The sequence below is a fragment of the Callospermophilus lateralis genome, unplaced genomic scaffold (assembly GCF_048772815.1).
Source record: "Callospermophilus lateralis isolate mCalLat2 unplaced genomic scaffold, mCalLat2.hap1 Scaffold_63, whole genome shotgun sequence".
In the NCBI taxonomy this organism is placed as follows: Eukaryota; Metazoa; Chordata; class Mammalia; order Rodentia; family Sciuridae; genus Callospermophilus; species Callospermophilus lateralis.
Genome location: NW_027514713.1, coordinates 5,611,065 through 5,626,373, shown reverse-complemented (window position 1 = coordinate 5,626,373; position 15,309 = coordinate 5,611,065). Strand labels below are relative to the sequence as shown.

At 36.3% G+C, this 15,309-nt stretch overlaps 1 pseudogene; it reads left to right on the top strand.

Moving 5' to 3' along the window:
• LOC143389495 (thrombospondin type-1 domain-containing protein 7B-like) overlaps positions 1-12,623 on the top strand; it is a 60,142-nt pseudogene extending 47,519 nt beyond the window's left edge.
• Positions 12,624-15,309: the final 2,686 nt, after the last annotated feature.

Genomic DNA, 15,309 nt, shown 5'->3' with positions numbered 1-15,309 from the left:
CAACTATGAACTGACACCCCTGAAACTCTGAGCTCCCAATAAACTTTTCCTCCCCTATGTTGTTCTTGTCAGGTATTTTGGTCACAGCAACGCAGAAATTCTTTTAGAGCCAGGGAAGCTGAGACTTAGCTATGTTAAAGGAATTGCCTGAATCCAACAGGTAGTGTTGTAACTTCACACTGAGAGGTGTTTAACTCATGAACATTTATGCAATGTAAATCATAGCATATCATTAGTGCCATCTTTTTAATAAAATGATGAATGATGAACTGGATGTAGAACAGAAGAGGAAAGAAGAGAGCCAGACCGTGAACCTGGAATGACAATAAGCCTGGAGGAATATCAGTGTCATGAAGCATAAGGGATCCCTGAGGTATTTTAGTGATGAGGATATTTGAGAAACAAGGAAAAGCCCTAGAGTTATAATTCAGGTATTTACAGATCATTATTCTGCAGGTGGACAATAACTGCTATGCATTGCTGAAACGTAGCCATCTGCATCCTCCATCTACTTTGCTTGCCTCTGAGAGCCTCCTGCCATGTGTTCATCTCCTACTCTGCCTCTCTTATCAGCCAGTGCCTAGTTCACTGATGCTCTACCAAGTACTAGCATTTTTCCTATGCTCACTTATTCAGTCAGTTGGACACTTACATCCAAGTCTCCAAAACAATAATTAATTCTCCAAAACATTGATTAAATAACCCTGGCTTTAATTCACTGTGGTGTGTTCATTGCAGATCACCCAAAGGGACTCTTCATATACTTATTTCTTCCACTTTTGCCACTGTTTTTCTAGAAAAGACTGGCATAGACTTTCATAAAGAATCTGTAGCTATCCTTTAATGTTTGTGTCTCCACTCATATTTTCTATGTTAAATATGGTTCTTGATCTTTAAATTGTAATCTTTTCTCAGTGTTACTTCTTTTGGACTGTATTTAATAACTTAAGTTTCATTATACCTAATGACTTAGTGATAGTTGAATATGCATAAATCAAAACTGAATTTAAATGAGTTGTTTATTAGTCACAATCATTCTTGTGCAGTTGTTCAGTTTGCAACCAATCACTTTAATTTATTTTTTAATAAGCATAATGAGGTGGGAAGCAACATTCACAAAAACCTACAAATACTCTGTTTTTATTGATATGTAAGCTTTCTGCAAACAGGGTGCTATTAAAGAATTTCTTAGAAAAGAAGCAGTATCTCTTTGGAATAACAGGAGTTTTGATGTGAACCCTTCCACCTAACATGTCACTTTCTTTTTTTTAAAATGCATTTTAATTAGGTATATATGACAGCAAAATCCATTTTGATTCATTGTACATAATTGCAGCACAACTTTTCATTTCTCTGGCTGTACATGATGTAGCACCACACCCTACTTGCAGTTTTATATATACCTGGGGTAATGATGTTCATCTCATTTCACCATCTGTCCTGCCCTGCTGCACCCTCCCCACACTAACTCCCCTTTGACCAACAGAGTTCCTCCATTTTTCCCATGCTTCTCCCCTCCCCATTTTGGATTAGCATCCACTTATCAGAGAGAACATTCAGCCTTTGGTTTTTTGGGATTGGCTTGCTTCACTTAGCATGATATTCTCCAACTCCATCCACTTACCTGCAAATGCCATGATTTTATTCTCTTTTAATGCTGAGTAATATTCTATTGTGTATATATACCACAATTTCTTTATCCATTCATCTATTGAAGGACATCAAGGTTGCTTCCACAGTTTAGCTATTGTGAATTGAGCTGCTGTGAACATTGATGTGGCTGCGTTAGAATACTATGCTGACTTTAAGCCCTTTGCGTATAGATTGAGGAGTGGGATAGCTGGATCAATTGGTGGTTCCATTTCAAGTTTCTGAGGAATCTCCATACTACTTTCCATAGTGGTTGTACCAATTTGCAGTCCCACCAGCAATGTATGAGTATACCTTTTCCCCCACATCCTCATCCCTTTTTCTCTTTCTGACTATAAAGTCTCTTTTTAGTAGAAAGATCATGGGCCTGGATGCCTGCCTAGTGCAGTTTAATTCTAGTAATGTGACTTTGGATAATTATTGACCTCTTTCCTCTGTCCATATTTGTTTCTGTGAAATGAGAATAACAACAAAAACAATAGCTATCTCATAAGATGTTATAATAAAACAGGGCAGCTTTTGATTATTTGACTTTTCACATATACATAACACCAATTTCTTATATTTAAAAAGCCACTATCACCTCTCTGTGCCTATATTCTAGAAATTGCTGGGAGCCATCAGCCAAGTAGGTATGACAATCTCCTTGCCAGCTTACTCCCATGCTGTCTAGTGGAAGGACTTCTGAAAGGTGACCTTGCTCAAGGACTAGGGCAGTTTAGCATAATAGGAGATTAGGGTGTTCCCCCTTTAGAATAGGGCAGTTTAGCATAATAGGAGATTAGGGTGTTCCCCCTTTAGAATAGGGTGGTTTAGCATAATAGGAGATTAGGGTGTTCCCCCTTTAGAATAGGGCGTATCCTGCTGCTGAGTTCCTCTTGAGTTCTTAGGGTCAGACAGTATATTTGGGAGACAGAAGCCCAGGAGTAGAGGATTTTGGGCAGAGTAGTGGATTTGGGCAGAAGTGGATTTGGGCAGAGAACGTGGATTCCCCCAGAACGTGTTTGTAGACGGCTGGTGTGACCACGGGAATAAAGAATTGCTGTTTGAATCTACAAGCTGTGTGGAGACTCGTGATTCGTGCCCAGCCAGAGACTGCGGCAAGAAATCACTTTTCTTATGTGATCAGTAGAATAGTGAGGCTTTGTTTAAGATCACTTTGGGAGAGTATCTTCGATATTTGCTCATTTTCTCTTGCCTGGCTTCAAACCATGTTACTGAGGACTGCCTTAGGCATCTGCTTCTTTTGTTCATTGTTACCTCCTGGATTTCCAGGACTTTGTTCTTCTCCCTTGACAACAGTGCCACTCTCACAGTGGCTTCAAAGTAGAAGTATACTGGAGAGACCTCCAATGCCCCATTTCCAATGTGCACATTGCCTGCTCTTGCAATTGCCACAGCATCTGCTATGGAAACCTACAGCATTTGTAAAAATGTGGAGAGGGAAAATTCTTCAAAACTGAATTCTGAATATGAACATTCCAAAGTTCAAGGGAAAAGGAATACACAAAAACATTGCTTAACAGGTATCTCACACATCTTGGTGTTTCCCTGTCTGGAGATCCAAAGGCATGAACGATGATTTCTTCATTTCTCTACAGTGAGTCATTTTCCCCTCTGAAGAATCCTACCTCTGTGTCAGTATTTGTTTCACTATGGAATCCATCCTTCTCAACCTTGACCTGAACAACTGTAGGGCATGAAAATCAATGTAACTCTCTTACGCAAACTTTTGTTATTTGACCTGTGTTGAGTGTGCGGCATGTGCCAGTGTGCATATGAAAGGGAGAAGCATTGATCCATGCTGTACAGCTAGTCCCCTTTAGGATTTCTATCCCAATATGAGGTGAAGGCAACCCTTTCATTCTTTCTACTATCTTCAGTCTTTGCTTATAGTCTCCTAAAATAATATTTAGACAAAAAACATACACAAGCCCATAGTCTGTATACATTCTAAGTTAATTTGCAGAGTAAGTACAATGTAATTTGAATTAATTGGGAAAGCAGAAGAGACTTCTTCCTAGAGGCATAATTATTTATAAAGATCTCCCTACCCAAATGAAGATAGCTTTTTATGTTATTATGCAGAATTGTTTCACTTACTTTTTTTATACTTCTGTTTCTATACTCCTCACAGGGACTTCATTGCATCTTAAAAAGGGGGTAATTATAGCACTCCCACTTTTTATAGCAGCATCTCTCCTTTGTCTATATTGGGATATCCCTCAAATTGGGCAATTGAGGAAAATTTAATGAAGAGATGATTTACACTGGAGTGGGGATTATCAGTATAAGTTAACAGCAGGTGATGATTTTTGTACCTGGGCTAGTGACAGATGGGATCCTGGAAGTCAATAGAGAAAAGTACAATTAGTGTCATCAGAAGAAAGTAACTAGAGTCAAGTGCCAATCCACAGAAACTATAGCTTCTGATATAGAGGTGGTAAATCTAGTGGAATAAACACTCTGACCTCTCTCTCCTCTTTTTCTCTTTTTTCCTTCCATTTTGTGTTCCATCCTCCCATTGGACACACTCAACAGGAGCCATTAGGCAAGTGGTCACCAACACAGTCCTTCTGTGGTTAGCTTCCTAGATAGAGAGCAGGTTAAAGATGGACACAGAGGGGGGATGTGGAGATCCTGTTCACCTTTACTTGTACCTTGAGGTCATAAAATGTGCCTGTGTGTGTCATTCTCCTATTCTTCTGAAAATCTTGTTAAACATTATTTATTAAGAAAGAAATTTTAAAGCCTTAGTTCCTTTTTAAAGAAAAAGGAAAGGACCATCACTGGATGGGAGATTTAAACTCACTTGAGGAAGACTAGACTTTGATGGATAAAGACTGAGGAATAGAGAAACTGATAACATGGCAGCTGGAACCATGACCTAACCTAGCAGGAAGGTGATGGCAGTGGAGGAGAAAGCCTGTACACTCAGGAGGACTCTTCAAACTCATGGTGGCCACCCTGATGGAAGACAGGAGCAAGGAGTAGGCTAAAAACTATATGGGTTAAAGACTTTAAATAACCAGTAGAGGCATTAAAAATAGGTATGCAGTTATAAAAAAAAATTGAAAGGAGGTACAAAGTAAATTCTCTTCAATTGTAGCAGAAAGACAATAGATAATCTCTAAAGTTCATAAATTAAGAAATAATGGCATAGGTATATTAGGTATAAATTTGGAGATAACCACAGAGCTAAATATAGAAACAAAGAGTTAAAAGTGTTCCCTCTGAGGAGGAAGACCAAGTAAGGGAGTTTGGATTGTGGGTCAGTTGTTTTTCATTGTTGAGTCTTGTTTTAATCATTTTCTAAAAAAACTTATGTATATATAACTTCAATAAATGCTCATTTTTAGTTTACCTTCTTTCTAGAAATTAATGTTTTAACATGGTTAGGTCCACTGCCTGTCCCAAACCTACCAATTAACTCCATGTTCTCCTTCACTTCCCCCTTTCTTATTCTTTATGACTCTCACTATGAGTTTTCCCTCCCTCAGCCCTTCATTGGCACACAGGCAAGAAATCCACAGAAACCTTTCCTCTGAATGTACTTATGTGTCTTTCTCTGCAAATTTCTTGCACTTCTGTGTCTTGGTGCCTCTTCTCAAACTGGTTCCAATGTCCAGTTATATATATAAATTTTTTTCTTTTCCTATTCAGTTTTCAAGAATCAAGATAAAATCTAACTCCTCAATGAACTGTTTCTGATTTCCAGAGTCATAAAGGATCATTCTATCTTCTGTACCCATATAACATCATCTCACTGCTTACCATATCCCATATTCTGCGGAGTCTTATAACTGGTTATGTATACATTTGCCCTCTTTCTTCTGTGGGTCAGAGATTTGCATTTGCATATCTAGTACATGTCACTTGTCTTGCATTTAGTAATTGAAGTAATTGCTAAACACTATTAAGATAATTGACTTTTGTTGTTGATTCCGAAAACATCTAAAGATTGTGAAGTGATGAAGTAACACATTAAGTTGATCAGTTTTCTTTTTTTTTTTTTGAGAGAGAGACAGACAGACAGAATTTTTTTAATATTTATTTTTTTAGTTTTCAGTGGACACAACATCTTTATTTTATGTGGTGCTGAGGATTGAATCCCGCGCCCCGCACATGCCAGGTGAGAGCATTTCCACTTGAGCCACATCCCCAGCTCAATCAGTTTTCTTTGTAAGCTGCTTATTAAGAGTTCTACTTCTCAGAAATACCTTGAAGTAAACAACACTTCTTCCCTAAATTCCAATTCTATATACATGCATATATATATATATATACACACACACACACACACACACACACGTGTGTGTATATGTATGTGTGTGTGTATGTGTGTGTTGTGTGTGTGTGTGTGTGTGTGTGTGTGTGTATATATATATATATATATATATATATATATATATATATAGTATATATTGGTTATAAGGTTATGAGCAATAAGAAATCTAATAAACTAATATGTAATATAAACCATAGGCTACTAAATATTAATTTGTTAGGTGAATTTCTATTATATAAAGTAGCCTAAAGAGGAAAACACCTTATTAGATGGAATAAATTAATAAGAAAACCACAGAGTAGTCAGCTGTTGTTTGAGATTCAGGAGAGTTTCTGAGACCCCTCAGATCATGCCCTGTATATCTTATGTCATTTGAAATGTAGATTCTAATTAATTGAAAATACATTAAAAGAGTAGGAAGATATATTTACATATTAGAATAATATATATTTAAAATTACAGTTGCTAATAGTGTGCCTGTGTCACAGAAGCGAACTTGGGCATTAACTCCCAGTATTTGCTAATTCTTATTCCTTGGCTGTCTTTCCACATATGCTTCCTTCAATTCTGTCTCTCTACCTTTGTGTCTTTTATTCTCTCCCCTCTAATTACTACCTGGATTTTGGTCTGCATCAATATACAAGGGCACTATAATTTTATTTCTCCTTTACTTCAGGAAATACCACAATAAAACAGTCTCGATACAGAATTATCATCCAAGAAGCAGCCAATGGAGGCCAAGAATGCCCAGATACCTTATATGAAGAGAGAGAGTGTGAAGTTGTCTCCTTGTGCCCCACATATCGGTAATTAGTTACTTTTTCAAATTATCATTAGATCTAAGTATAAATCCTACTGTTTTCTTGCATTTAATATACAGTTGCTTAGTGAAAAAGAAGACGAGGTAATGTATTTTTCAAATGCTTCAGTGTTTTTTCCCCCGAAATATATTTGAAAGGACTAAAGGATGTTAACATCTAATTAAAATGCAAAAATCAAGACATGTTTGACTCCAAGTGAGCTACTAGATTTATGTCACTTCTGCAGTCAAATTTAGGATCATGATCCAAATAGACTCACGATGGAAGGTATTAAACTAGAGGGAAACACATCATCACCCACCCACACACAAACCAACCACACACCACACACAAACAGAGAAGGGTAACATCTTTATTGTTTCCATCTTAAAATCTTTAATAAAGAATTAGAAAAAAATTGTAGTCATTTAATAATTATTTTAATAAAAATAGGTTGTCAATTTTTATCACAATTTCAGAAACAACCAGTTAAATGTTTAACCTAAGGAAAAAACATTTTTTTAAAAGGGGAGGAAATTAATATATTTTTAAACTCTATTATGTTCACTCTGTCTTCTTTCTTGGAAAATTGCTAATTTTTATTCACTAAAACAATGTTTCAGGTTTCTGTGTTGTGTCATAACCTCCTACTCTTTTTAATACATGTTTTAATCTGCATCATTGCTTTAAAGTATTGTTGAATTAAATTCAATCACTGTTGGATTGTAAACAGCTCACGGTCTTAACAATCATAAGGTTTTATCAGCACCCTTAAAAATACTGTTAGCAAAGATGTTCAGAGTTTTTCTGATTATTTGAGAAATTATATCTTAAAGCTGTGAAATTCAAGGGCTAATTTGTTCAGGAAAATGCAAGTTCTTTTCGGATAAAGTCCTCACTTTAAATAAAGTTCAAGAGGGTCATTGAAGGAGTCCAAATACCTATCGATTTCATCATGCTTTACTTCTGGGCTTTTTGTCTGGTTCCCAATTTGGGGGGGATGTTAAAAAAAAAAAACACTGGAGTCAGGCCCAGGGTACCATTTTTTTCTTCAGTAACCACAGGACCATTGTGGAAACACTGTCAATATCCATCCTTTACTGCCATGTCTAAATATTGAAACTTCTGAGGCCTGCAAAAGAGCTCTCAAGGAAGGTAGCCAAGTGAAAAATTAGCCAAATCAAATATTATTAGACATCAGTATGAACCCAGGGCTATTATAATCAGATGTAATTATAGAAACTATTAGCAGGCTATTCTATTGTCCACTCTCTTTACTATCTGGTTGCGCTTCAATTTAACTACTTATGTTTGAACTAGTTTTTGTTATTGACCTCCTGCCATTTCCGCCCGAAATCAGTTCCACTGTGTGTCGACTGGGAGATTTTATTGTATCTCCTGATGTGTAGTTCAAACTGTATCCAAGTTAACATAAATTTCTTCTCCTTAGAAAGCCATTCGTTAGTTTTGAGCAATATGGTTCCGCTTTAGATTTTACTTTCCCCCTTATTGGTATTATCTTAAGATGCAAGTTAAGGTAGAGACATTATCTTAAGATACAAGTTTATCATTATCTTCATCTTTCTTTTTAACTTTATTAATGTATCATATATGCTTACCAAATCAAAACAGAAGTGCCTAATTATTTGTTCTGTGAATTTAGAGCATATCTCAACTCATTAAATTAGTAAGAAAAGGGGAACGAGCATGAGAACCTTATTCCTAGATAGACTTGGCAGTGGGCTGCAACCAAGGGTCTGTAGCTGAGTATCCAGAGACTGAGGACTGAAAACTGGCCCATGCTGACTTAGGCAGTCTCAAATTATCACTTAACCTCTCTGACCTCAGGTTTATCATCCTAAACCTGAAAGTTTCACATGGGAGTTCTGAAAATGTCTTTCTTCCCTTTCAGTCTGTACAGCAAACTATTTAACTAGATTAAATGTCTGGTCTTTCATTCATCTAAGAAGCCTATGGAAACTCAGAGAACCCGAATAAACTACACATCTTGGTAGAAAAGCTGAACTAAAATCCTTTATCATGATAGTGTCTATGTTTTCAAATTATGCTGAATAAATCTGTCCATGTCCGAAGTAAATGTGTGACTAAGATTAAAAGGTGTCTTCTTGAAGCAGGGTATATTTTTGTTTAGTTGTTTCCTGATTTTTCTCATAACTCCTCAGTTATTCCCTTTATGGTGGCCATTTGAATAAGGTCAATGATATTTTTAGTTTGCATTTCTTCTTTTTAAGTAGCTCTCTTAACAAAAGTTGCTCTTATTGAAAAATGAGATCCACTAAATAATAGAATACATGACCAGATTTAGGGCTTGGCTTTTCTGAAACACTATACAGTAACAAGTTTAAGGATTAAATTAGCCAAGTTATAATCTGCCCTCTGAGTCACGAAAGTAGGAGTTTTATTAGCCTGAGAAAGGGGGGAAAAAGTGGAAAGCCAGATGACTGTCTTAAAAACTATTTCCTCATAGGGAAAGAAATATTGACATTTCAACAAAGGTGCCTTCCCTCCTCTTTCCTCTGATGAACTACCAGTTAAGATGCTCCCCAGGGCCCCTCTTTACCTTTTATTCTATAACTTGTTGAGATGTTTGACTTACTTCTGAGTCCTAGGAAGGATCACATAAAAAATTGTGAAGCAGAAGGCTGAGTATTGAAGGGTTTTCCCTCCAGGTTTTCAGAGGTTCAAACTGAGATTCTCTAATTAATGCTCCAGTAGAACATAGGGTCTTTCCCCCAATCCTATTTCTCTCTTTTGTACGCAATCTCAAGTTCATAAGGCACCCATTTGACCTGTGCTTCTAGGGCTTTTTTTAAACACTTTTCAATAGGAGATACAGTTGTTTGTTTCTGTATGAGTTTTTATGCAAAACATTCAAAACCAAAACATATTAATTATTACATTAATCATGAATTTGGATCATGATTAATAGGAGACTATTTGTCATCCCTAGTGCTCCCCAGGGCTTGGTTTTATGACATTGGTTTCAAGTCCATTTTTATTGAAGAATTATTTTTCAGATTTTGGATTTCAGATCCATTTATTTCAAGTATTTCTACTGCATGTTTGTCATGGTGAAAATTATAGAATTTCTAGTTTACTTTTTCTTTATAATCACAGATGGAAACCACAGAAATGGAGTCCTTGTATCCTAGTGCCTGAGTCTGTCAGACAGGGAATAATGGGCACCAGCGAAACCTGCGGAAAGGGGTTACAAACAAGAGGTAAGGAGATTTTCTATTTATATGTGGTTTAAAATAGTTTTCTCTTTATGGTATTAAAATCATGTTACTCTTATAATGAGTAACTCCATCTCAGATTATCATTCAAGTATCAGGGAAATGTGAAAATATTTGCAGAAAGCAAAATCTCCAAAAGTTTACTCAATGTATTTTGTTTCCAGAGGGCAACTAAAAGATGTGCTTCACTAAGGTGAGCAAAACAGGAAAATTGGGTTTGCTACCTAGAAGAGAGTCCATTCACATTCACACCTAGAAAGCAGCTAATGTTGGTAGGAACAAAAGACCTACACAGTGTCAAAATGGAAATCTTCAGTAAATGAACAGAATAGATCATTTGTCATGTTTAACCTGAAAAATTGCATGAGAAACATTTTGCAAGTACAGAAACACACAGAATCAAAGAAGGTATGCAAAAAAAAATGTGAAAGAACTCCAGGAAATACAAAAAGTTGTAGGTGGAGGTAAAACATGTCTTCAGCTCCCATGCCAATGGTGTTGTCGAGGAAAAACACCAAAGTATGTATTCTAGCAAAAATTGTGTTTCAACAATATTGACACTTTGGTGGAAGGGCTTCGGAAGAGCTCTAAGAAGACATCAATAGAAAATGTCTAACAATGAGGAATTAATAGGTGGAAACATATGCATATTTGCATAAATAGGAAGTATACATCAAAGGAAACTGTAAAAGGGTCTAAAATAATTGACTCAAGACAGGGACTTGGGTAATTATTTTTCTCCATTATGCAAATTTGAAAGCTATGTATATGTATTACTTAGACAAAAATATACTTTAAATGGTGATTTATTTAATGTACTAAATAGTTATGTAAGTGAACACATTACAAAAGATGGAAAATCTAACTCCAGGAAAAAAAATATTACGCTGGAGGAGGAATGAGGCAAGCTTTTCACTGTGTTCATTTCTTGTTGTCCTCACAGATGAGGTCTACTTTTTGCACGCTTATTTGTTGGTTGAATTGTGGGTCCCAAATATATATATCCATATATCACCCCCTATACCCTTTGCATGTGGCTTTACTTTGAAAAAAAGATCTTAATTAAAAGTAGGCAGGGTTAATACTATCAAAGAATGATATAAGCATCTCTGAAAATGCCGTAGTGAAACACATTATTTTGTATAATTATGATGTGCTATTATGATAAATAAAAGTAAGAATCTGATGGTAAGATTATCCTGCGCTTTAAATCCAATGACAAGTGTCTCTGTGAGACACAGAAGACAGGGATATTGGAATGATGTAGCCAGAAGCCAAGGACCATCTGGTTCCACTGAAAGCTGGAAAGATCTAGAATGGATTCTCCCATGCAGACTTTGGAGGTTTTGGGGTCCTGCTGGTACGTTGATTTTGGACACTTAGTCTCCAGAGTGTGATAAAGAATATTTTCTTGTTTTCAGCTACCAATATGTAGAAGTTCTCGTGGCTGTCATAGAAAACCAATGCAGTGTTATTGTTGTTGTTAACTTGACACAGAGGTTCTTATTTTATCATTGCAAAGAATCTCATCAATGGGAATTTCTTGAAGTTTGGATTATTATTGAGCTCCCCTAGAAAGGGTTTGTCTGCATTTCTTCTGTACAGTCAGATGGAGTCCATATCTATCTGGAAAAAAATATCTAAAAGTTAATGTTCTCTTTGAGGACCCATTGTAGAAGTGCATAAACTCAGACCAGGTAGTCTTAAGAAAATCAGCTTAAGGTTGTAAATTCTCAAGAGACATTCTTTCCTTTTGTTATCCAATGCAAAGTTTTAGAATTTCAAATGGATTTATTGGGACCTTTTGATAGGCAAGTTTATTTTTATCTAGTTTCCCCTTAAACTCTGAAGACTAACCTTGTGATCTCTATTTTTAGTGTGGGGCCTTTTAAAAAGTCCCTATTTTAAAGTCCAATCTCTGAGGTTTAATAGAAACCTTCACAACAAAAGTTGTCTTTCTTGCTTACCTTGCAGGGTCTCATCCTTTCATTTTTGTTTGGGGCTTTATTGATTCTTTTCTTTCCAACAAACCTAGCAATAAATTTAGAAGATGTGTATTTTATTCAATGTTTGTATCTTTTTCATTTGGAAGGATTGTTTATGTGGCTAACTTTTAAATTTGGTGCATAGTTAGGAATCCATTTGTGTAATTACTCTTCTATTTAAAAGAAGAAGAAAATGAAGAAATCAGACTTTTAGCCATGGCTAAAAGTCTCTGTCATCTCCAAGGAGATGGGCATCTTGAGTTGTGTTATCCCAATCCTTTACGGAGAACCAGGCAGGCCTTCTGCCCAGTTTCTTGCTTTTAATCTGAATAAAGAAATACTGGTTGTTCCGATTTATGGAAAAGGAAAGTATAAAAAGAAACATACATATTCTAATACTTAAAAGAAATTGCTCTTACAAGGGTCAAATTTTGGTACTAAAACAAGAAGAAAAAAGTGAAGGTGCTGGCATTCCTAGAAGTGTGAATTAATCTGTAGATGAATTCTTTTTTAATTATCCAAAGTTGCTGCTTTAAAGCTGGTTTAATAAGATTTCTGAGTACTTTCATCTCATTTGTCAGCTGTGAGCATCCTCTATCAGCATAAAGACTCAACATTTGGCACTGGAATGGAGACACAGTAGGTGCTAGAGATTAAAGGTGTCTTGTCTGAAATAGCCTGGACTTTCTGCATTCTTTTCAGGTCACTTTCATTGAATAATATTATGTGGACCAAATGAGGTAGATCTCTAATCACTGTCACGTCTTTTGTTCTTCCATAATTAGTTTTTGTCACAGTGAGAAACTTAAGTCATCTAACATAAACATTTTGAGGGAATCTGTGTGTTTTCTTCACATTCAAAGAATGTCTTTTAAATAAAAGTATTTTCCAGAACAAAACCATGGCATTTGCAGGTAAATGGATGGCATTGGAGAAGATAATGCTAAGTGAAGTCAGCCAATCCCCAAAAAACAAATATTGAATGTTTTCTCTGATATAGGGAGGTTGACTCAAAGTGGGATTAGGGGGGAGAGCATGGGAGGAATACATGAATTCAAGATAGGGAAGAAGGGTGGGAGGGAAAGGGGAGGGTAGGGAAGTAACAAGCATGGTGGAATGTGATAGTCATCATTATACAAAGTACATGTATGAAGACTTGAATTGGATGTCAACATATTTTATATACAAACAGAAATGTAAAAAGTGTGGTATTCATGTGTATTAAGAATTGTAGTGCAAAAAAAAAAAGTAGACCTTAGGTAGAAGGAAGTGAAAGGAGGGGAACTCAGAGGATGTGGGGATTAGAAAATAGTAGAATGAAATTAGGTACATCTCTAATAACCTATAATACTGTATGTATTTGTGTGACTGTATGACCAATGTGATTCTGCAATATGTATACTCAGAAAAGTGAAAAATTATATCCCATCTATGCATGAAACATCAAAGTATATAAGTGCATTCTACTGTCATGTATAACTAATTAGAACAAATAAAAAAAGAAAGAAACCCCTAGACTAGCACACCTAAGTGGCAACCTGCTCTCAGGTCCTCTCTTGCCCCTGTGAGAGTTTCATATTTGAATAAATCCTATTCCTTAAAAAAAAAAAAAAAAGTATTTTTTTATTTTTTTAAAAATGAGCAAAATAGTTCAGTATCAAAATAAGTTCTGGGATGCCTTTGCTTTCAAATAGGGTGGAGTAATATACAGGAAGAGGTTTAAAAACAGGATAGTCTAAATAGTATAGCAATTTGTATCTTGTGTCCAAAAATGTAAATACATATAAATATATATATGATACCGCTGTTGACCGAGTTCTTGCTTCCCCAATGTTGAAGAATAACACCAAAGAAGCACGGCAAGGCAAGGTCAGAGTAGAAATTAGAAGTTTATTAAAGGACAGCAGAAAAGACTTCTCCCGGAGGAAGAAGGGGACCTAAAAGGTGGAATCCGTGGAAGTGCGGTTGTCTCCCCTTTTTATAGTTCTTTCAGTGATGGAATGTAGGTGGGAAAGCCTGAGGGATGGGACACAGGTGGGTCAAAGTGCAGGAAGGACTTCTGAGTTAGCACCTTCAAGTTTGCTGGGGGCTGTTTCCTGGGCTCCATTAACATTTCTTTGAGGTGGACTTTGGCCTAGGGCCTTTTCAGGACTTCATTAACATTCCTTGAATTGTCCTGCATTTTCCCTGAGTCATTCTCAGTATGGCCTCCATTTTAGATTTCACTCGATATTAGACCCGATTTACCTAACTACACTGACTACCTAATTTTAAATCTGGCTTTATATATATATATATATATATATATATATATATATATATATATATATATATATATATATATATTTGTTTATGTCTCCCATTTTAGTAAGGTATTTTTATTTCAATCTTTTTCAGAATGTAATTTTTAAGATTTTAATGTAACTGAATATTCTTGAAAAACAGAATTAAATGCATTATATGAACAAAACTCAAAGGAAACAATTCATACGGTATGTCTCAGTACTGTATTTTCTGACTGAAAATCATTTTTAAGTGCTGTTATCTTCATAGAAAGAGAGAGTTAAAGCTTACTAACCAAATCTGTCTAAAAAACAAAGTAATATACCAAAAAGCTCACACTTTGAAAAGCCCCATGTATCATTGAAAGACCCCAGCCCAGAAACCCCAGGCCCCATTGTGAAACCATCAGGGCGTGTTGCTAACCCACGTAAAGAGAGGTCTCTCTGTTAATCAGTTAAGGGTAGTCTATTGTGAGGGGACAGGATGGTTGAGGAAGAACAGAAAAGCAGACCCCAAGGCATGCCTGAACAAACAGGAACTGATAATGATAAGCAGGAACAGAAAAACCAGAGTGTTAATATGTAACTGTCATGAGGTTTATCCAGGAACATAAAGTGAAAAACAACTTTGCCCTTTAGGTAATCTATATGTTGGGTTCAAAATAACCAATAAGAAACCTGTCACTTCCCGTGCGCGCGAAACCTGCCCCATTATCCTATAAAAGACCTGTACCCCAAAGCCCGGTGTGCCAGTTCACCAAAGCTCCGGCTGAGGTTTTGCTGAGCACCCACAGGCGTCTGTGTCTGAATAAACCTCTTGCGTTTGCAGCCAGTGCCTCGTGCGTCTTTCTTGGACAGGGAATCGGTGGGTCTTTCATCATCACAACCTGTCCATAAAATATCCAAACCCTCAATGTGCTAATTTTCTACCAATTATGATAAAATACCTGAGATAATCAACTTAAGGAAGGACAGATTTATTTTGGCTCACAGTCTTAAAGGTTTCAGTCCACAGTTGTCCCATTACTTCTGGGCCTCTTGTGAGGC